Below are 24,727 nucleotides of genomic sequence, written 5' to 3' on the forward strand. Positions count from 1 at the left end.
TTCTCCTTTCCCTTTACAAACTGCCACTTTTTTATGGGCCACATCTTTCCCCTCTCTGTCCCCTATCCAGAGAGAGATAGAACTTTGTCATCATTCCCTCCTCTCCCTTGCTCCTTTTCCCTTCTCCCTTGTGTCCTCTGTTTCCTATCTTTGTATCACTCCCTTTGGCCTCTGTCTCTCTGGGCCAAATAAATCTCCTTTGTGTAAAACTGTACGGACTTTCTATGTCCACCCCAGCTCTGAATAATGACATGGAGACATCTTTATTTCTAAAAGCTTTAGGACGTAGCTTACTGTTGTTCCCGACTAGCTCTTACAACCTATGTTTAATCTGTGTTCTGCCACACGGTCTTTACCGCTCCTCAGTTTTATGCACTCAACTTCCTCCATGCCTCCTGGGCAAATCTCCCGTGCCTCTCTCTCTCCCAGAGTTCCTCTCTCTCTGCCCACCTTCCTTTCTTGCCTTTGCTATAGGCCATCAGCTTTTTGTTAAAATCAATCAGAAAGTGAGAGAGGGAGTGTGTAGAAAACACTGAGAAGCTTAAAAACACTGAAGTCCAGCCTGTGATCAGATCTCTGCTGGCACAGAAATCAGGTCTGCATGCCCCTCCCTCCACTGGAAGTCCCACCTGGCCAGGGGAGGTGGCAACTTCAGGCTACATATTCCTCACTCTTAGGAATCTCATCTAAGGTCCCCACATAACAGACGTGCAGCTTGGTCCACATGTGGGTCCCCTAACAATGGGAGTCAGAGCTGTTTCTGACTCTGTTGCCTGCCATTGGATCCCTTTCCCCTAGCTGGGCTGCCCTGTCTTGGTGCCATAGGATGCCCTTAGTCCTGCTGTGACTTGAGCTGTGAGGGTGGGTTGGTACTTCTTAGGGGCCTCCCCTTCTCTGAGAAAAAGAAAAGGGGGTGGGGGAGGGGCTGTAAGTGATGGACTAAAAGGAGAGGGGGAAGGGGCTGGGATCAGCTGTAAAGTGAATAATTAAAAGAAACTTTAAAATAATCAGCAGCTGAATAATGTTTATGCAGTTCACATAATATCATCCCAACATCTCCTCCTTTTAGTCCAATAAAAAGTTCTTTCTCTAACATCAATATACAATAAGAAAGCCATCAGGTAGGAGTTACATTCACAATCTCCATTCTATTCATATTTGGTGACCTTGGAGAAAATACTTCACTCTCTATCCCATCCTGGTGAATTAAAAAAAAATGTGCCTAAATAATTTTCTCTCATGACCTGTAGTTATCAACCTAAATTTATCATATTAGACCTAAATTATTTTCTTAGATGCCTTATAATTTAAACTTAATGTGAGAATATATCTAGTCTTGAACCCCATATGAAAGGATAATAATAAGCCCCGAGGAGTCTGTAGCCATAAGATTTATTGGCTATGTACATACATGTCTCAGCCAATCTCAGAGATGTTCCCATGTAGAAGGATCAATGTTCATGTTACCTGTTTTGTTCTTCTTCTTGATTTCTTTCTTTGCTTTTGCAGTCAAGATTTTCAGGAGGTCTCCCCCCCAGGCTAATCTAATCATTATTAATTTTAAAGGAATACATATTTTTTTTTTCTCCTGTAGAAACAAAGGCAATGCAACACATTCTCTGCTTTCCATTCTGAAGTTAAGACATCCTAATAATATATAGGTTGGGTTAATTCAGCAGTTTTTCTCCACAATCCAATGTCTCCCAGCAGTTGTTGCTTTCTGCTAATTAGCATTTAAACAATTTAAACTTAATAAAGCACTATCTATCTCTGGGGGCCTTTGTTACCACTGAATTTTAAGCCATTTTAACTTATTTTTTCCGACATTAGCATTTTCTGATTTGTGTGCAGCACTATTGAATGTAGAGGCTCCGGAAACTGGGGCCCTTTTACTATATGAGGGAGAATCCAATTAGTTCTTTTCATAAATAGAAGCTGCTTTCTTTTGCAGTATTTGTTGTTAATTCTTCACCAGCCCCAAGTTATGGCAAGCTCTTTGCCAAACTTCATTTTCTGCCCATAATGAAGCGATTTCAGCATTGGTAAAAGGGACTACAATTCCTGCTGGGGTTTATTTCTGCTAAATGACAAAGTCTTACTTTTTTCTTTCAGAATCAATTCAGAAACCTTTTCTACATTGATCTTTAAAATTTTATTCTATATCTGTGCTAAAAATGTCCATTTTATATTATCTTCTTTCTGCATAAGAAGTCCTGTGGGAGAGTGGGTAGAAGGCACAATAACTAAAACACGGTCAAGCTTTGGAGCCAAGTGATCCACATGTGCATAGTGCAATTTCTTTTCTACCAGAACCAATTCTTTTCCAACCTTAGCGAATAGCATTCTTGGAATGTTCATTGAAATAAATTACTCTGGCCTTGAGTAATTAATCCAGTTATGGGCCTCAGACAATTAGTATCTCCCAAAATTTTTTGAAAATCATTAAGAGTTTGTAATTGACCTCTCCTGATTTTATCTTCGATGCTTGAATTTTCTGTAGACTTATCTTATATTTTAGATAATTAACAGAATCTCCTCTTTGCATTTTTTTAGGAGCAATTTGTAATCCCCAGCAAGGCAAAATTCTCTTTTCCTCATTAAACATGTTTTCTAAGGTATCTCCATCTGAATCAGCCATGAGTTATCATCAATATAATGATAAATTATAGACTGAGAAAACTATTTACTAATTATTTCTAATAGGTGTTGTACAAAATATTGGTACAAGGTTAGACTGTTAACATTCCTTGTGGCAAGACCCTCCAATGATACTTTGTAACAGGATGAGAGTTATTATAAGTAGGCATTGTGTATGCAAATTTTCCTCATTCTTGCTCATGCAAAGGGATGGTGAAAAGTAAACTTTTAAATCAATTACTATAACAGGCCATGCACGAAGTTAAAGGGATTCCAGGTTGTAAGGAACTCAACGCTGAAGAACTTTATTGATTGCTGTCAGATCTGTTATCCTTCATTTTCCAGATTTTTTGTAATGATAAATATGGGAGAATTCTGAGGGCTGGTACACTCTTCTGTATGTTAACCCTCCAGCTGCTGTTGGACTAGCTAGCTGTTCTAGTGCCTGTAACATTTTTTTCTTGTCATTGGCCATTGCTCTACCTGAACAGGTTTGTCATTTTGCATTTTAGTGGTAGGGCGGTTGGTGTTCTACCAGCAGTGGCTTCCCCATATAAAGCTGAAGAGTCAGCCTTTGTTTTATCCTGCTTATGGATAAACTGGGCAGTCTGTGACTGTCTTTGATAATATTTTTAAAAATTTATTTGTTAGGAACTTCTCTTCTTTCACAGCCTATCTCTGAAGGTGGAGGAGTGCTAATCTGTGTTTCCACTGTTGCAATAGGTCTCTTCTCCATAGACTTATGGCTATATTAGCCACATATAGATTCAACTTTCTTGTTTGATTTTCTGGTCCTATGAATATAATCCATTTTGGACTTGTTTTACCTAAGACAATGTCCCAATTCCTAGGAGCTGTGTAGAGACCCACTGAAGTAGTCAAGCTGGATTCAAGGAATCTTGTGAAATCATTGTTGTATCTGCTTCTGAATCTACTAAGCCTTCATTCTCAAGTTCACCTAATTGTATGGGCTGCTCTATTTTTGTTAAATTATCCAAGTTTTGAGCATCTCTGTTCATCCTAACAGGCTTTAATTTTTTTTAGTTGCTTCCTGGAACAGTTTTCCTTGGCCAACAGGAAACAAATGCCTCGTGTTTTATGTCAGGCCTTGAGCGCCTTTGCCAGTTTTCAGAGATAAGGAATTGCCTCGAATATCTTTTGTTAACTTACATTCGAAGAAGTCTACTTCTTCCACACCTTCTACATTGCACAGGAAGATTTCTCCCTGAATTATTATTAGAGAATACTTTATTGTTAAGAACTGGTTTTCTATAGTTCTTGAAGGAGTGGCCTAATCTTCACAGCTGCTGCAATGGGCATTTTGAGTTATGTTGTCTGTAATTGTTTTTCCAACCTCAACTGAATTGTGAGCATTAGATTCAGTATCTGCAGTAGTTTTAATCCATTTACAAAAAGGCATGGATCTGGCCCTCTAAGGTCTAATAGCCTTTTTTGCATTCAGCATTAAAATTTTCCAAAGGCAGTGATAACATTAAAATTTCTCAACCATTTGGATCTACTATTGCTCTATTTAGAGCTGTTGTTAATCTGAAAAAGCCAGTGAAAGACTCATTTGAATCCTGGGCTATCTTTGTAAATGGTTCATTCAGATCAACCCTGTTGTTCAACTTTGTCCCAAGCATTTCAGGCTGTTCAATATTGTTCTAGAATGTCATCATCAAGAGTAATGTGTATTCTTAATTAAGAATATTGACCTTAACCTAGGAACTTATCCTTGACAGTATCAATGCTGATACTGATTTTATTGATCCATAACTGAAGCCTCATCTTTCCACCATGTTAGTCATTGTAGCTGAATGGCAGGTTCTGAGATGTCTGTCATCAAACCTCTCTAATCTTTTGGAATTATAAGATATTGCATGCCAAGTTATTACGTTATCTGTTTTACTGTGGTGAATGTAAGCCATAGGTCATTACTGAATCCTTAAATCTCTTTAAGTCTTATGTCCCTGTGGGCTGTCACTCAAATTCTTGATAGCCTTGTGGATTTTGTTCATCCGATTCAATTTTCCTTGAATCATGGCTGGAAAAATCATTTTAGGTTTTGTAATGGATTTAGACTGCCATTTTGCAGTCTTGTCACCAGGTTGTGCTGTAGGATTCATCTGAAATTTCTTCATGATTCATAGGAATGTCTAATTTTTGTTCTATTGCTTGCAACTTAGCATGGACTTTTTCTTTTTTATGTTTATAGCTTTCTTTTTTCTTTTATTTCTATTAATTACACTTTATTCACTTTGTATCCCAGCTGTAACCCTCTTCCCCAGCCCCTCCCAATCCCATCATCCATCCCTCTTCTTCTCCTATGACCCTCTCTCAGTTCACTGATAGGGGAGGTCCTCCTCACCTTCCATCTGACCCTAGTCTATCAGGTCTCATCAGTATTGGCTTCTTTGTCTTCCTCTGTGGACTGGTAAGGCTGCTCCCCCCCTCAGGGGGAGGTTATCAAAGAGCCAGCCCATGAGTTCAGGTCAGATCATTGGGGAACTCTCTTGGACACTGAGCTGCCATTGGCTACTTCTGTGCAGGGGTTTTAAGTTATATCCATGCACGGTCCTTGGTTGGAGTATCAGTCTCAGAAAAGACCCCTGAGCCCAGATTTTTTGGTTCTGTTGTTCTCCTTGTGGAGCCCCTGTTCCCTCTAGGTCTTTCTATCTCTCCCTTCTTTCATATGATTCCCTGCATTCTGCAAAAAGTTTGGCTATGAATCTCAGCATATGTTTTGATATCCTGCTGGATAGAGTCTTTCAGAGGCCCTCTGTGATAGGCTTCTGTCCTGTTCCCTGTTTTGTTCCTCTTCTGATGTCCATCTTGTTTGCCTTTCTGAATGAAGATTGAGCATCTTACCAGGGTCCTCCTTCTTCATTAGCTCCCTTACATGTACAGGTTTTAGTATGATTATGCTATATTACATGTGTAATATCCCCTTATAAGTGAGTAGATACCCTGTGTGTCTTTCTGCTCCTGGGATACCTCCCTCAGGATGATCATTTCTAGATCCCACCGTTTGTCTGCAGATTTCATGATTTGTTTTTAATTGCTGAGTAGTATTCCATTGTGTAAATGTATCACAATTTCTGTATCCATTCCTCCTTTGAGGGACATCTGGGTTGCTTCCAGCTGCTGGCTATTACAAATAAAGCTGCTACAAACATGGTTGAGCAAATGTCCTTGTTGTATACTTGAGCATATTTCAGATATACATCTAGGAGTGGTATAGCTGGGTCTTGAGGTAGCACTATTCATAATTGTCTGAGAAAGCACCAGATTGATTTACAAAGTGGTTGTACAAGTTTACAGTCCCACCAGCAACGGAGTAGCATTCATTCCTCTTTCTCCACATCCTCTCCAGCATGTGTTGTCACTTGAGTTTTTTATCTTAGCCATTCTGATGGGAGTAAGATGAATGGCATGGATTCTTTTATTCTTTTCTTATCTAATTCTACTTTATCCTCGTCAACCTTAAAATGGATATATACAATTGCAATCATTACTGAAAATATAATTATTTCTATGTTGATTAGTGTAATAAAATTATACAGGATACAAATGTCCTCTTTTTCCATTTTTACTTGTCTAATTATTTTTAATTTCACTTAACTCTCATTTTAAGGACTTCACAAGTATCTTTCCAAGTCTGATGATTTTTCAGCTTTTCTCACCATCTCACATGCTGATAGCTGCCGTCTACCAAATATCTCTGTCACCACTGCACTTCTGCAAGTGCACCATCTTTCTGCCACTCATCCAGCTTCTGGATCTGCCCCTCCCCCTCAGGCTGGTCCCTCTCTTGGCTCTACACTGGAGTACTGTTATTTTGGGCTGCATACTTGTCTTGCCCCACCTCTGGGTGGCTGAAGGCTTTTTCCATGAAGACTGGAACTGAGCTCTGGGATGGGTTTTGTTGTTTTGTTTTGTTTTGTTTTTCCCCCAATGGAGCAGAGCATAGGCAGAGGGACCCAGCTGTGCTCTGCTCAGTCTGCTCCCCTCACTGCCCTGGGAAGTACGTGATGCTCAGGTAGAGGGAGCTGCCCTCCACACTAGGCCTCTTGTGGTTTCCTGCTTCCTACTTGGCAGCCAGCACTGCGGCTCAGCAGGAGCTCTAGGGGAGCTGCCTTCTCCCCTAAGCCTCTCTGTGGCTGCTGGACTTCAGCTGCTCTGCTCACAGAGCAGTCTGTCTGGCACCACAGAGCAGCATGCTAAGAAGCTTCATCTGTTCCCTGGGAGTGTTTGTTCCTGGCCTTTCTACTTGACATTTTTCTGAAGCTCTAAGCTGGGCTAGATGTGTCCCACATTGGGCACAAAAACAAACAAACAAACAAACAAACAAACAAAAACAAAAAACAAAACAAAAGAAAGAGACAAACAAAAAACAGAATTTCTATGTCTGCCCCAGGACTGAATAATGACATGGAGACTTATACTTATCTCTAATAGCTTCAGGCCTTAGTTAACTGTTGTTCTCAACTAGCTCTTATAACCTATGTTCAGTCTATGTTCTGTCACATGGTTCTTTATCTCTCCTCAGTTTTGACTTCCTATGTGTCCAGTAGCTCAGTCTCCCAGAGTTCCCACCAGAGTTCTTGCCTTTGCTACCAGACATCAGCTTTTACTAAAACCAATCATAAGGTGAGAGAGGGAGTATGTTCAAAACACTGAGTCAGGTGATGCTTAAGAGAGCCAAAGTCTGCTCTGTGATCAGATCTCTGCTGGCACAGAAGTCAGAATCTGAATAGTATTTACAGTGCACAATAATGTTATCCCAACATTTGTGCTGAGAATTTTTTCTTTGGGATCCTGAGATAATACCGATTCTTTCACACATAGCTCCAAAACTCATATCAATGAAGTTCAACAAATTTTTGCAGTGGGGTCACCATATGTTAGGAGCTAAGCCAAGGGAAACAGAAGCATCTTTCTAAGAATTCCTTTAAGTTATTACACGCTACACACTTCTGCCTCTATAGTTTTCTGAATGCCACAAGCACCTTTAGGAGATAAGCACAGTCACTATTCTTCAGTTAACCTTTCATGTGAAGACCTTAAACCCTCAAAAGTGGCTGTTCTCAACCTGTGGGTCATGACCTTTTGGGGGTGTCACAGATCAGATACCCTGCATAAGACTCAGAATAGGAGCAAAACTGTAGTTATGAACTAGCAATAAAACAACTTTATGATTGGGGGGGGGGTCACCGTGTCATGAGGAACTATGTTAAAGGGTGGCAGCATTAGGAAGGTTGAGGACCACCGCTCTAATGTCAGAAATCATGTGTCCTTGTGTTTGAACACTACCCTAACCCCCAATGTCCAGCATACTGCACAATGAACACTAATCAAAGTACGAATAGGCACAGTGCACACGGGTGACTTCAGCATTTAATAAATGATTGTTGTTGCCTTACTTTGTGCCTTGCTGGATAACCAACTCTTTGCAGTTTCTTTGGATGCTTCCTTGATCTTCCTTATAGTTCTGACATTCAAGGACAGCCCAAGCTCCAGGGCAATGGAGAGGATAGGCATCCTCCTGTGGGCCCCACTAAACTGCTCAGCCTGCGGAACTGTGTCATCTACAATCATGTATGCGATCCTGCTCTAGGCACTGGGTGAATGTTGAACTCTATCTTGATTTCTGCTCCTGGATGCTGACTGTGACTCTCAGAAGAGGTTGTTTTTTAACACTCTTCCAAGACCTCTGCTAGATCCTCCCTCACAGGACTAGAATTATCTCAACGACGATCTTATCTGGAAAAAAAAAAATCAATTCCTTGTCATTAAAACCTGACTCATGGAGATGCTCAGGTCACCAAGAAACAGGGCAGTTCAGAGAGAGAATAGGTGTAGTGACCCCTCAGTCCCTATGAAGGTCAAGAGGTCTCACAAAACATCAAAGTGCAGAGAGGCAAGTCCCTCAGTGCAGAGTGACCGCATCTTTAAATCCTTCTTTGAGGCAACAGAACTGGTGGTTCCTTTTTTTTCTTCTTCGTTTTATGCCCTGGAAGAATAGGCATACAAACCATAGAAAGCATTTTTCAGTCTTCATCATTCTTAGATTTTAGATAAACTTGTTTGATCAATTTTTTCTTTAGTCTTACGCCTCAAGCAATGCATGCATGCATTCTAATTGTGATTTTTTTTAAAAAAAAATTAAGCAACTGGGGGTAGGGGTGGTCCAGAGAAATGGCTTAGAAGTTGAAAACTCTTTTTATTTGTTTTCCAGAGGATCATAGTTTGGTTCCTTGCATCTCTGTTGAGTAACTCACAACTACTCCAGTTCCAGGAGATTTGAAGCCCCATTTGTGGCCTTTTGGGCACTGGACTTACGTGGTTCACACACAAACAGGACACATACTCACGAGTGTATAAACAAAGTTTCAAAGATTGCCCTTCATGCCCAATTCCACTCTCTCTCCCCCACCACAGACACATACACACACACACACACATGCACACACACAACCATATAACATTTTCAAGAACAAAATTGCTCTGCATTTTTCTTTTGTATATTTTGTTTCTCTTGAGGAGTTCTATTATCAGCGCATATTTGCCATGCTTTATTAACAGCTTCATGACTCATCACCAAATGGCCGTAATAATTTAACTGTTTTTTTTTATTGGTATATATTCAGTTTGTGTCTCAAGTCTTGCTTCCACACACTGTGTTATAAGAAGTGTCTGAAGTCTTCATTATTGTCTTGAAAAAGACATGATTTTTCTGGAGTCATTCATGTGTGTGTTGTTTGTGTGTATGCTGTGTGGGTGTGTATGTGTGTGTTAATGTGTGTGTTTGCTGTGAGTGTGTATATGCTGTGAATGTGTACGTGTGTAAGTTGTTTGTGTGTGTATGGTGTGTGTGTGTGTGTGCAGTGTGAGTCCAGTGTTCTCGCAGGCCAGAAGACTGCATCATACATCCTGGAGTGAAGCTCTAGGCAGTGTGCACAGCTGATATGGGTGCTAGGAACCCAACTCAGGTCCTCTGCAAGAGGAATAAGCCTTCAACCACTAAGCCTCTGGATAGACTTTTTTTTAATACCTCTAATATGAAAGGCCTCTTTTAAGTGCTGGTGACACTATCAACTATAACAGTCATGGTTTCTACCATTATGCAATTTAAACTCTAGCCAAGAGTAGCAGAGGATGTTCACTAAACAAATACATGCAAGGTATTTATACAAAGAAATGAATATAGTCACATAGGGAACATTATTCCACATAGAGTGGCTATGGGGAGCGTCTCTGACAAGGAGACATTGAAGATGAGACCTAAAGGAAATCCTATCATTAAGCGTGTGTCTGTAATCAAGAGGATTTCAAACTGAAGGGAAATGAGAGGTCAGTTACCAAACAACACCCAGGAGTCACGTTCAATCATCTTGGTTATTAGTTCTTCTTTCTTATAGCTGCTTGTTCACACACCTTTTCTGTGTCCCTACTGGGATACTAGTTCTTTTCTTCATGAAGAAGAGTTGGACATATTGTTATAATCATTAAGATAATCATTCTTTGCCTTTGTGTTGCAAATATCTTTGTGTATTTTTTTTATAAAAACAAGAATTTCACTTGTTGCATTTCTTCTCTTTTTCTTGGTGTATTTAGTTTGGCTATTCTTGTGAAACAGTGGCCATAATCGTTTGTGTCTCTTTGATGTCCATGAGGGAGTTCTGACTTAGAATTTCATCCCAGGAAATTGTTAAACTCACTAGCAACTGTTAGCCCAACCGTTATCCGGGTCTCCTATACAAACCCCCAGATAGAGCAAATAATGTGGTTGTTTTTCTTCAGGCAATGAAGAAATGAGATTTGGATAGATTCACCGGGCTTCCAAGAAAACCTCAGGAAGGGTGTATTTCCGGACTAATCTCTGGGTGCTTTGGAAATGGTTCAGAGAATGAATTAGTTATAGATTGTTCTTCATACACTTGTAGGCAAGATTCCAAGTTAATTCAGCACGTATTGAGGAACTGACTTCTAAAGTCTGCAAATGACTACCAGTCAGGAGCTTATTTTGAGACACAATTTGCCTTGGTGGAGGCTGTAATTGGTATGTATCTCCTCTGGAACAAATCTTTAAGCACAGTTCTTAGGCATATCTAAAATTAGAAGTGTCAGTACAGTTTTCTGAAAATACATAATTCTTGGATCAAGAAATTAATGCATGGGTTTCTTGGGTGAGCCCTGGAAATTGTTTTCAAAGCTTATGGATAACCATAGCACCTGCCCATGCTTGGAAGGTCTGAGTGCAAGCGCTGAGCTCACATTGCACAGATCATTTTGCCACCCCTTCCTCCAAGAACTTCAGAGCCCCTGAAGTCATGAATCACTTACTCATTTTTATATGAACTCCAAGCAACAAAAATTGTCTCTAAATAACCAGTGTAGCATTTGGCCACATTCTTCTGACAATGGAATATTGTTTGTCTCATGAGGCCTCAAGAGTCCCCTGGGATCATTGCCTCATGTCTGTGAACTTGGTGACTTTTTCATCGAATGTGGGGCATTTTAACTTGTCTTTCTTTTATTTATTTCCACTACTTCGTTATTTTCTCAGAAGAGAGAATCATCTCTACTTTTCCTTCACAACATCCAACAAGGTCAACAGCAATATTGGGAACAGAAGAGTGGTTTTTAAACGTGTACCACGTGACCTCATCCTCCACAAATCATGGAACATAAGCCATTGTTTCCTTGTAAAAGCGGTAGATAATTAGTTTCTCTGCACTATCCATAAGGGAAGATAACTTATTAAGGAGGGCCATAAAAAGAAACCGATTGCAATGAGGAATACCAGAATGCACTTATATTGCACGTTGCACTAAAGTGTTAAGAGGATTTCAAACTGACATGGTTAGAAAAAAATCCATATGAAAAATTCAAATCCTGTAACACATAAGGCGATTTTTGTTCTGAAAGACCAGATTTGGGAGGGAGGGGTAAGTGCAGGAGGCGTGCAGAGGAGGGTTCTGGGATGCTTCTCTGTTTTTATGACCCCACAAAATTCACTGTAGGAGTATGTCATTCCAACCCCTATCACAAGACAGAAAAACATGGTCCTTTGACCTAACCTCCAGACAACTGCAAAACCAAGTTTATGGTTCTTTCAGGAATCTGTGATTCACTTTGGACAAATGAAAGGCCAACACTGGCTGTCAGGCTTTCTGAGACATAGCAGCCCACATTTCAGACCTCCATCTGAGAATCCCTGTTTTCCAGAATTCATCCTCAGGACAGCAGGATGATGTTCCTCATTACCCAGTTATACACACACACACACACACACACACACACACACACACACACACACACACAAACACATGCACACTGAACCCCAGTAATACTGACACGAATGTCAGCATATCCACCCGCACTTTCTTTTCCTCTTGACTTTCTGAGAAGGCTGCATTTGTATCACTTAGCTCTGAATCCCGTTGTGTGGTTAAAATAATGGAGTCACAGGGGAAGGAAAGACTGAGATTCTTAAGGTGACAGAGGGCATGGCAACCCTGTTAGCTTTCCCAAGCGAATGGAGTTAGAGCTTAACTTTTCCTCAAATCCTCTTCATTGTTTCATACCATCTGCCTCATCATCCTGCTTTTTCCTTACAACCTCTGAAGAACTATCCATGAATGAGTCACCTGCTTTCTAATTCCTTCCTCAAGCTCTACTTCTAAGGGATCTGTGCTCATAAAATGCTTAAAAGGGACTTTTAAGAATTCAGCTCCTTGGTATGTGTCCAGCCATAGTATTAAGCTTTTGCTGTATTAGTAGTTTGTTTCCTTTGAAAAATATTACTACAAGGGATAGACTTCAGCATCACAGCAAGAAACGCCGTTATTTGTATTTCAATCATCTCGCAGTTCATCAACTGTACCTGCTCTTTTCTTCTCTTTAATTTTTGCATGCCTGGGACCATTTCTCTAGGATACTCTAGTCTCCTCTCAATTGGGAATGTCTTCCCAGCCTGGCCTACTAATCAGAGTTGGATGTCCTTCATGTAGCCCTACCACACAGTTAGACTTCTTTAGCCACTTGTGATAGATTATAAACACAGAAGAATTATGGAGACTTCTCAGGACATTTCTGAACCCCCCCCCCAGAACCTAGAATTCTGTCTGATGCATAAAACAATATAATTTTAAATTAAAAACAATTGACTGTGTATAAATGCTAACAAACTGGAAGATGTATTACTTATCACATGATGCATTCTAAGAACTTCGGTAAAATATAGACACTGGACAATGTTTCTTTGCTGGTGGGCAGTTGTTCTTCATTCCTAGACTCTGCTAGATTGTTCTGTGTTGTAAAGTGATGTTGGGGCACTCACATTGCATTTGCTAAGATCTTTTATTGAGACCATTAGATTATGTGATGCTAACAGACAAAAGCTGTGTCACGTTCACTGTCTGTTTCTTGAAGCAGCACGTCATCAGGCAGCACAGGAGCCTGCGCCTTTCCGAGTGGCAGCTGATGCTGTGGTCAGTTGAGTAGGCTCTGGAGCCTACCTTCTCATTAACTGTCAGCATAGTGTTCACCTTTCTCAAGACTGGACTTCTTTTGTGAACAGTCATAGCTTTGTCCTGCCACCTAGGCTGCTCCCATGACTTGGAGCAGCTCCTCTGTCACGTGGGCATGTCACATGTCACAACACACAGGAGCCCTAGGTTGGCTTCCATGGTTTTTCCTGACTTTAGCCCTTATTGATGGTCTTCTCAATTGGATCTCACAAAATTTCGAAACCACAGAAATGTCGTCACTGCCTCTGGGGCAGAACTCTGCCTTAGACATTGTGAGTTAGAGATCAGTGACATAATCCCTGGAGCATAACTGACATTCAATAAATGTTTCTACAGTTTTTACAGTCAATATCCTGCAGTGGGAGCGATCCAAGAAAAAAAAAAAAGACTTTTATTATTGTCTTCAGTGCAGAGCTACATGCCAGGGACTGGGGAAAAGCAGTTTGAGCCTGGAGCCATTGATTGGCAGTTAAGGTAGATTTATTAATTTTATTTTATGTGTTTGTTTTGTCTGCATCCATGTCTGTACACAATGTGTATGGCTGCTACACACGGAAGCAAGAAGAGGGAGTCAGATCTCTTGGAACTTGAGTTATGGACAGCTGTAAGCTGCTAGGTGGTGCTGGGAATTGAACCCAGGCCCACTGGCTGGAAATGTAAAGACATTTACAAATAATACAGTTAAGTCAGGGAGAAGGAAGAGAGACACTTAACTTGGAAAACCACAGCATTGTACTTTGTATGATGTGATGACATTGGACTGACTAAGCTTCTCATATAGAAATGGCCAACATTTCAAGAGACCTAGGTCATGAAAAAGCTTCCCCTTTGAAAGCTGGAAGAAAGGACAGTTGTCATCCAGTGTGGAAAGCTAGATCACTTCTCCGTGGCCCTCTTCAAGGCACAGGACTCCAAGTCTCCAGACACCAGCCAGAACCACAGACCTCTTCAGCAGATTCACACTGTGTCTGCCCGAGATCGTGACCTTTAGTAGCTAACCTGAGAGCAGCCCATGGGGTGAAGAGGACGAGATCTCGCTAAGCAGGATGGGTAGGGAAAGCCCCCCTCCACTCGGGCTTGGTAAGAGAGGAGCAGAGCCATGCGGGGCGCCTCAGGAGCTCTGTCAGCAAACAACGCAAGGAATGACTTCCTGAGGCATGGCAGTGGGGCAGTCTCAAATCAAAGAACTCCCATGTAGCCCACAGGCCTTTCAGTTCAAAGATCCAAAACTCTAGAGACAAATTTCACATGTGGAGCCCGGGCAGTGTGCTTTGTGCATTACTGAAGGAAGTACATCTCCTCTGACTCCAATGTACGCTGAGCTGAGAGGTGGGAACAGTGTGAAGAAATCGCTCTCTACAGCAGTCTTTAAAGAAACAAATGCTGTGATCAGCACCACTCTTCATCAGAAGGCGGCCCCAAGTGCACCTGATAGCCTCAACATGTGAGTCTAGCCAGGTCTTAGCTGATAGACCTGAGCTGTGCGTCTCGGCTCAGTCCGCTGAATTTCTCTCAGCTTCAGTTTCAGCTGTAAGATAAGTGTTTGGATAAAAAGTTCCTTTGTTTTTTTTCCCTTAACATTTTACAGGGGAAAAAACAATAATTTTAGAGAAAATTGTAGAAGAAATCTCTTGCATCTGTATGGAAGGCTCGCCTGTCGATAAAAAGCTGATGGCCCTGTTAGCTGGGGCGAGAAATAGGGAGATGGGAGTAGAAGGGAGAGGGAGACAGGAACTCTGGGAGATAGTAAGAGGCGAGATTTGCCCCGGGATTCTGAAGAAGAGAGATGTATGAAAGTGAGCAGAGGTAACTAGCCACGTGGCAGAACTAAGAACAGAAAAAAATGGGGCATTAGTCAAGAGCAAGTCAAGGAGCTGCTTTTACCGAGGACCAAGCCAGGTTCAGTTCCTACCGCACAGCCATTCACAATTATAAATATCTCCAGTTTCAGGGAATCCAGCGCCCTCTTCTGGACCCCATGATCACTGCATACACATGGTGTACATAAATTCACATAGGCACACATACGGAATCAAAAATAAAACTTACAAACCTTTTTTTTTTTTTTTTTTCAAAATGAAAGGAAAATGATTTGAAAAGTCTACTTATTCTCAGTGAACGTGTCCCCTAATGATAATCGCTTCCTTCTTAAGTGGTAGCAATAACATAATTAATATAAAGTACATGCTGTGCGGCTGAGGAGTATTTAAGGGTCTAAAGGATTTAACCTTTGAAGAGACTGGTGCTGAGCATTGAAGTTTTACAGCTAAGGAAACTAGCTGGGACAAGCTCTTCTTTAACTGACTGGAAGGGATGTGACTGATAGGTGGTAGAGCCAGGCAAGTCTGCTTTTGTCTAGTCAAATTTGGTACCTAGCCCACAATATGCAGAATTTAAACAGCCCAGAACTAAATTTAAGACTAGATATACAAAGGGTTTTAGTGTTTTGTCATTCTCATAATTCTGCTGCTGCTATTTTAGGCGATTCATCAGGCAACTTGACGTTTGTGGACTTTCCTAAGACCTTTCACAAGCAGAGTTCTCTCAGTGAGCGAGTCCCATTCACTCCAGCGTGCCTCTTCCCAGGCTCTGAGACATTTGCTGAAAGTGCGGGAAAGACACTTGCCAGCCTGTCCAGCTCTCAGGTACAAAGCTAGGCAGGAGTTCACCATCTGCCCCTCTTCACTCTTTCCCAATTCCCAGGCGTTTGCAAGTCTATCGAACATTGAAGTAGAAACTGTACTTAATTCTCATTTCTAGTCTTTGTCCCTGTGTCTCTCAGTAAATATTTATTCAGCACGTGCTTCACACTGGCCACTGCTTCAGCTCCAGAGAGGTGAAAAGTGAAGTGAAATGGCATAACCCTGCCCTTGGCTTTATAGCTAATTAACAGTAACTCATGCGACAAAGATAGCTTGCCTCCATTCTGTGTGGCAGAGGTCCCTTGTGTTACCCCTGGGCCCCAATTTCCAAATCTGTCCTATCAGTCTTCTCTGCTCTCTCCAAAACTGGCCAGTGACCCTCCCACCTTCAGCTCTTCCTTATACCTCCAAAGGGAAACAACGGAAGATGTTTAGAAGAATTCTCTCTCCAGATGAGAACTCACAAAAGAATTTTAGCTTCTTCTCTATCATTTTATGAGCATTAAGTGCTTGTCTGTCATGTTAAAAATGAGTAGATGCCCTTTAAAATGTCTCAAGAGCATTTTGGTCTTGTCCCAGACATGTCAGCATTCCTGGCTTCATGCTAAATGTGATGTCAAGAAGCTTCTTGTCTGAGGCACATACTTTCTACGCTAGGCCAAAGTCATGCTGCCCAGGCTCTCATGCCACATAGAGGTTATATTTTCTGACTTCTTAAAACTTGTTCTGGTCACCAGTGAACATCTTTTCATGAGATCATTTCCTCTGCTAGCTCAGATTTGCCTGGATGTTTTGCAAGCACAGATCATAGTTTGTTTGCTTGTTTGTCTGTTTTTTATAGAATAGATTTTGTTGTCTTTTGTTTTTCTGGGAATCAAACCTCATGCACCTCCACCAACCCTGGTTCACATAATGTTCTTCTTCTTATTATTACTATTTAGGTCATAACAAAAGTATCAATTAAGGATACTTAAACTAATACATCCTTGAAAATTATAAACTCTGGCTGGTGAGATGGCTCACATGTTAAACTGTGTATGCATGTAAAATGGTTAACTGGAGTGGTTTTTTCCCGACAAACGCTCACTGTTACCCATGGCTTTTCAGTTCTTGAATATGTTCCATTTTCTCATCATAAAAATTCCGTTTCTTAATTTGCAAATCTATAAGGGTAATAATCTACAGGACTATGATAAAGATTTAGTCACTTAGTATCTGCAAGCACAGCTCTCTTGGCAGAGAGTGGCAGAGAGTTATATATACATACATGTATATATATATATATATATATATATATATATATATATATATATATCTTTATTAAACACACAGAGCAATACATTTCATCTTGAGCCATTCTTGTCTTTCTCGACTTTCTTTTTATCACATTGTTTTCTTTGTATGTGTGCATGTATGTCTGCGTATGTGTATTCATGGAGAGGCCTACGTTCCATGTCAGCTGTTTTCCTCTATCTTTACCTTATGCTTTTGAAGCACAGTCTCTCAAGGTACCTGGGGCTCATAGATCCGGCCTCTGCACCTGAGCTAGGCTATGGGTATCACTGCCATCACTCTAGACAACAGATTTGTCAACAGTTCAGAATAAGCCCTGTAACTGGTGAAGCCATCTCTCCAGCTCTACCCTGTCTCCCTTTTAATACCTGTTTCGAATTGTTGCATGCTTAGAATCTCTACCCAAGTTAACTTCTCTACTAGACATTCTCACTTCCCAAATCATCCCCATACTTTTTGTTCCTTCCCTGGTCCTTAATCTTAGAAGACAAATTTTCATGGTTACCCCATTTCCCCAATAAGCTTGTTCCCCTGTATGAATTTCTCTGGCTCCTTTAACTTTTCTTTATAAGAGTTTCCGTAATGCTGATTACTTTTAAGGTTTCCCACTTAATGCCCATGCACCCATACCTATGACGCCAGCACTAGGCTTTTTCTTTTGTTTATGTTTCAGTGTTAGCATCAGGCACAACATCTGTCAAGAACTGAGTTTCTAATAAATACTTGCTAAATGAACAAATGAATGAATAAATGGCTGAATAAATGAATAGCACACCTTTCCACTCATGTACGCTACGCTATCTCCAGTTGACAGTCACTTGCAAGCGGAATTTTCGTTTTCTCCAAGGGAGTGTCACTGGGGAAACAAGGTAGGCTGCAGGTTCAGCAGCACATGGCCGACAGAAAATGAGCTCAGAGGCACCTTTGGAGGTTACTTGTCTCATAATGGAGTGTCAGAGCTTTTCCTTATTTTAAATTTTATTTTGTCTTAAGAACATTACATATGTATATGTATATTATGTGTATGCATGTGTGTATGTGTTTATGTATGGGCTGGTCAGTGGTGGTGCTTTTAATCCCAGTACTTTGGAGGCAGAGCCGGACAGATCTCTGGGTTTGAGGTCAACCTAGCCTACAAATCAAGTTTCAGGACAGCCAGGGCTACAAAGAGAAACCTTGTCTCAAAAAACAAACAAAGATTATTTAATCTTAATTCTAATTTTATTTTATGTACGTTTTCTCATCTCTCTTTTTATCCTTACATGTCTTTTGTGTATGTTATGGCTTCCAATTCAGTGTTTCTATGGGACTCCTGTGTGTACAAATAAGTGGCTGTTTGTGTCTATACTCATGTCTTGTGCTTTTGCTTGGGCTCCTCTCCTTCTGTTTTTTTTTCCCCTATTATGATGTGTTAGGTTTTGCTTTATCTTATTTTCTATAATTCCTTAGAAGCCTGTTTTCTAAAAGATCTAAAATGATGTGGCTTCAGATGGGAGAGAAGGCAGGGAGGGACTGGAAGTGAAACCATCCTCAGGGGATATGATGTGAGAATAAAATTTATTTCAATAAAAGGGAATATTATATATGTGTATATATATATAATTCAACGAGAGTTCAAACGAGGTCATTCTCCTTCCAATGCTCTCATGTTACAGCACCATTTACAGAGTGAAATTTCTCCTAAGAGGCAGGCTTGCTACAGGATTTCCAATTGCCTAGCTTATGTGTGGGGCCCTTAAAAACACTGATGACGTCATTCCCAGAGCACTCAGCTGCGGGACATGTGCAAGATAAGATGAAGTCATAGTGAGGAACTGTCCCTTTTCACCATTTTAGAATTTTGAAAACCCACTGTTTCCAAGGGAACCAAGCAGTCAAATCACAACAACGAATGAAGGATCTAAAAATGAAACAAAACAAAAGCAGAAACAAAAATCCTACACCCCATCTGTTTCTCTCTTTGTCTGTCTGTGTGACACACACACACACACCCTCCTAATCTGTGTGCCTCCTGCTTGTCCTTTCTCAGTATCTCGGCCTGGGACTGAGAGGTTTACGAAGGTCAGCTTGACTGTGAGCCGAGTGCTCTCCTGTAGCAAGCTCAGGATATGACCACTTTCACAGCAGCAGGGTGTCTTGACATTATGAGGTAAATTGCCTCCTCTTGGCTACCAAGTGGTACCAGGAAAAAGTAATTTACCTTCTTCAGGTTACACACTCGCCGAGGATAAAGCACTCACCTAGATGAGCAAATTGCTTTTCCTTACATTATGAGATACCACCCTGACACTGTGTTCTCTTTGCCCTGGTCCATCAGAGGGCTGCTGGCTTTTAGCATTCAATTTTATGCACTTTTCCCCTTTTCAGTGTACAGCTAGAGAATCAACTCAGTGACCAGAAGGCCCTGCTTTGATTGAAAAATCAACAGAGAACTGCTGGTTTTGTTAGTCCTCAGTTCTGTGCCTCTAAGAAGCAGGCTGCATCTACATCAAAGAAAAAGACGCCTCTCCAACAAGATGCAGAACAGCTGTGTTCAGCAGGCTGCTTTGCAGAGAGCTAAGGACAGACCAAGCGTGAGCATTTGTGATGGTATTATTTTACAACTTGTAAAAATTGCTTTCCTGAATCTCATCGCACTAGTCTAGATCCTAACTGGGCACAGATCTGTGTCCCTGTGGTGAGAGCAAGGCAATGACCTCTTCCAGGAGACACATAAGCAATTTTTACTCACCAGCAAATCCTCTTATGCCCTTAAAAACTCAATCTCATAAATTATCCCCCATGTCTTCCAAGGGTTAATGTGACCCTCCTCCTCTCAGTGAGTCACTGTCTCTTCATCCTCCGAGACAGGTGAGCCATGGGTTTGATTGTATCATAAATAAGCATTCGCTCAGGGTTGAATGTTTACAGAATTAAAAGCAGAAGAAAAATCTTAGACATATATCAAGATGGGCAGGTACAAAAATACACAAGGGTGTCCTGACCCATTACAGTTTTCATGGAAGAATTAACTTCAAAAAGGCAGGGACTTTTGTGGTTTGTTTTGTTTTCTGGGAACACTGCTCTATGAACTGAGAGAAATAAAACAGACACAAGACTTCCTAAGTATAATTATTCTGTAATATGAATTTGCCCCTAAGCTTTATTTTTCAATAAACCCCGAGTTGGTATCTATAGAAACATTAACTTTTTTAAAATGATAGATATAGTGTTTAAGTTGTGGATTGCTTCTAATCTGACAACACTTTAGGCCTTAGGTGAGGGCAAGCTTTCCTAGCAGTTGAAATCCCTCTGCATCCCAGCTGTATCCCACTCCCTCATTCCCTCCCAATCCTACCCTCCCTCCCTCATCTCCTTCCTACCCCTTTCCAAGTCCACTGATTGGGGAGGACCTCCTCATAGTTCGGGGGTGGGTGTGGGTGTGGCTACTATCAGTTCCCTCAGGTCCCTGGGAAGCAGAAATAGGGAGGTAGAAGGGGTCCCAGAAAGGAGCACGGGCAAGTTTGTTGTTACAAACAGCATCTCTGCCCTTGTTAGTTTGTGTCATCCTAAAGAAATGGTAACAACACAATAAGCTAGCTGTTGAATTTTGGACTCTAAAATTCAGTGCTTGTAATATCAGATATAAAAAGGGGGAAACATACACAGCAGCAAGAAGAGTGACCCCAAAGTTCAAGCTTGCAGTGAGCTCTATATCTCCTGGAGAGACTGAAGCAGTCTCTCTCTTTCTTTCTTTCTTACTCTCGCTCTCTCTCTCTCTGCACATGCGCAGAAACCAAGTCTTAGTATTTCCTCCAAGCCTCCTTTTCCTAACTTTCGTGGAATTCTGCTGCATAAAACAAATTTACAACCATTGTGTGTTCAGCAAACATAGTTTATGAATTTCCTTCCTGAGTATATCTGGGATTTTATGTATTTGTCCTTTTATTCATTTACTCAATCAAACATTTATGGGGTGACCTATCTTCTGGAAACTATCACACAGTAGGGCTGCACACTGGAGAGGGTATTGCTATCATTTTCAAACATGAACAAAAAGCTTGAAGATAGTTTTATTGTGTGAGAATACAAATTAGCAAAGGGGAAAGAGGAGGACACATTTAAATTTTTCATTTTAAAGATATAGTTTTTTTTTTATTTTTAGTTACATTTTATTAACTCTGTATCCCACTCCCTCATTCCCTCCCAATCCCACCCTCCCTCCCTCATCTCCTTCCTGCCCCTTTCAAAGTCCACTGATTGGGGAGGACCTCCTCCCCTTTCATCTGACCCTGGTTTATCAGGTACCTCCCCACCCCCCAAGGGAGGAGCAGTCCTGCTAGGACAAAGAGGAGGACTTTACAGCCAGTCCTAAGGATATAATTTTTAAAAATGGACAAGAGATTTTAATTTCTGGATTTGATGAAGTAATAGCAACAAAATTTCCTTCCTTATCAAATAACCAAATATTTTATAAAACACACAAAAATACTGTGAAGTACTAAACCATCGACACTGGTTACCAGTGAGCTAAGCTGTACAGTGGGACACCTTGAGATGATTTCTAGGATACAATGAGGACAGGGCATTGGGTGAAGTGTGGAGAGCTCTCTGCGTTGAGAAGAGGCATTTGAGAGCAAGGATACAGCAGTAGTTTGGCATTGCAGAGAACCCCAGACTTTCTGCCCTGTCCTGAGCATCTCTATAGATGGGTATATCACCTACTTAGTGTTCCAAACCTTGGAGAATTTAGCTGTGACCATCAAAGCGAAAGTTGACAACGAGTTAGTAAGCCATACTCAGCCATCCACAGCATCATTCCTTTCCCCCTTAGTTAACTTCTAAAGGTTAGCATACAAAGTAATAGACTCCCTCCTTGTTTCTTCATCACGAGGATTTATCATTATACACCTTTCTTCCTGAAGGATATTTTAACTTTTATATATTTTCCCTGCCCCCGATAGGTCAGAGGGCTGCTTGCCAGAGTTAGTTTTCTTCTACCATATGGGTCCTGAGGATCAAACTCAAGTGGTCAGACATGGTGGTCAAATGTTTTCATCTTTTGAGGCATATGACTGGCCCTGGAAAGAATTTTCAAAGCTGCAAAAGAATAAAAACAACAAAATTTAATCTGAGACAGAAAAATAAATAGTCAAAAGATGGTGTGCAGATGAGTGACAGGTTTGGAGTGCTCATGGAAAAATAGTACGATTCCCTTAGAGGCAAGAATTACCTAAAGGACGAAGCGTTTGCTGCATAAGTGGCAGGGCTGGAGCAGGCCGAAACAGTCATGGTGCAAGCTTTGGAAAGGGTTCCAAGGTGTTGACAAGCACAATGCCCCACGAGCTAGCCATTCTGATTGCGTGCCCACACTGTCGGTAGGCATGATGTTAATTTATCTTTGCATGAATCAACCCAGGGACACTGAGACGATTGTGAGCCCCTTCCCAACACAGATTCTGAGTGGTCAGCGGGTGCTGAAATAAAGGGGGAGATCAAAAGCGGGGAGACCGCCTGCTCTTCTGTGGTAGACATGTTTATAGTTAGTCTTCACTAATCTCCGCAGCTCTGATATTATTTTATCAATTTATTAAATGCCAGGATGTGTAAACTTCTTGTACATGTTGCATCCTTGTTGTGTACCACATTATGCTCATCTCTGGGAACACAAACAAACAAAACATGGCTTTTTTTAATCAAGGAAATCACTATGCCAGTGTGTATCAACCACTAACAAGTGACTTACGTAAGTCACACATGTAATGAGTAGAAGGGAACTGGAAAGCACTTCTCTAACTCTTAACTTGCATTCTTTGTCCCATCACACCGTGTAAACAGACAGATTCTTCCTATTGTGTTCCTTCACAATATTGAACCAAAGATGTGGGCAAGTACAGCAACTTATTTCTTTAGTTTCTGATTCTTGTTTTATAGCCCTTGCTTGGGTACCAAGTTACAATTTCAACAGTATATAAACGGCTCAAAGTCTTACCTCAACAAACTATTCTAGAAGATGGAAACAATTCTATAAACTCAAACTTTCAGGTACAGCATACTCTGTGATGCCACTTTTTGTGAAACTTTTGTTTCTGAGTTTCCAGATGCCTGCCTCCTTCTGTAGTAAAACATGTGGCAAGCAGTGTGTTCTACACAAAGGAGATGTGCCCGAGACTAAAAAGAGACCTGCACATTGACCTGGCTTGTTTCTTTAAAGCGAAGTGAGGTCGGTATTTGGACAAAATGTTTACTGGAGTTTTGATTCTCAGCTCAGCCCCATCCACCATTAGGGAAGGATTGTTCACCTCTGCCTGGTTCCAGAAGTATTACTGGGAAAAGATAAATGCCTCAGGAAGTTTTTCTTATCCAGCCTCAAGGTCATAATGGAAAGACCATCCCATTGTCTACACGTCTTGGAACACGGTAAGTCCTTTACATTAGGTTTAAATAATAAGCCACACAAAAAACTACAAATGCCCCATATTTTATATAATATTGATAAACATCTTGGATGCAGATCCACCACTGGGAAATCTCACAGCCTAACAGTAGTTAGTGTATTCATTCTAGAACATGTGTGTAGATAATTCCTTACCATGACACAGGTACTTATGACTGGTGAATCAAACAAAATATGCTCAGCAAATCACTATTTACAGAATTAAGACTCCTGAAAAGAGAGATAACATGTATATGTTCATTACCATGTAAGATAGAAAAAACAATGACATTTGCTCAATTCAAAGCATCTCCCAAAGGAAAATATCGCTTCTTTTGTCATATAATTTCCACCCACCTCATATTCTATTATGACTGATCCTGTAGGCCACTTTGAGTTGTAAGAGGAACAGTCACACCCAAGATGCTGCCAGAGATGTAGTCAGTGGCCTTGCTCCTCAGGCACAGTGCTGGGCTCCCTGCTGGCTGCCTGCTGTCAAGGGCATCCTTCTTCTCCTGCTTGCTTCAAGAGTGTTGTTTGGTTGCTCTGGCTTGTTTGCCTCCATTTTGTCCTTAGGCAGATGCATCTGGGCATCCCCTAGTCTTCCTGAAGCCTCGTCCTCCCCCATCATGTTCCTCCTCCTCTGTGTGCAAAGCTAAGAACACCTCTCATACTGAGTGGGACACTTCCATACTCTGCACTCAGATTTGCTTCAAACATTAATAAAAATTAATAATAATCCCATTTCATAGGAATTTCCATGCTTTTGGTGGTGTCTATTCATACCTGTGATTTCAAAGGCAAAGGAATAAAAATTCCCTAACTGCTTTTCAAATTCATCATTAAATTTAAATCCTGAGGGAACAGAACACTGGCTGTATTGTGGTATGGTGGCAACTTGTGTTTTGTATTTTCTTTGTAAGTTAATTAAATTTACTCTCCGAGGACTTCATACGCGGATGAAATGCATTCTGATTACTCTCACATCCGCTTATCTCTTACTTCCATTCACACCTTTCACAACCCCGCCTTCTTACAAATTGCTTTTTGACATCTGTGACTTTTTGTTTTATTATATGATCCAACAAGTCCTAGCAAGGATGCTCATGTGACCATGAGTTTGGAACTGTCCACTGAATCCTGGTGGGCTCAAAAGCTGGTGTAAAACTGACGGCAATGACTCCCTTCTCCCCCAGTGTCTACCA

The sequence above is a fragment of the Psammomys obesus genome, unplaced genomic scaffold, assembly GCF_907164565.1.
Source record: "Psammomys obesus unplaced genomic scaffold, mPsaObe1.curated_primary_1811, whole genome shotgun sequence".
Classification (NCBI taxonomy): domain Eukaryota; kingdom Metazoa; phylum Chordata; class Mammalia; order Rodentia; family Muridae; genus Psammomys; species Psammomys obesus.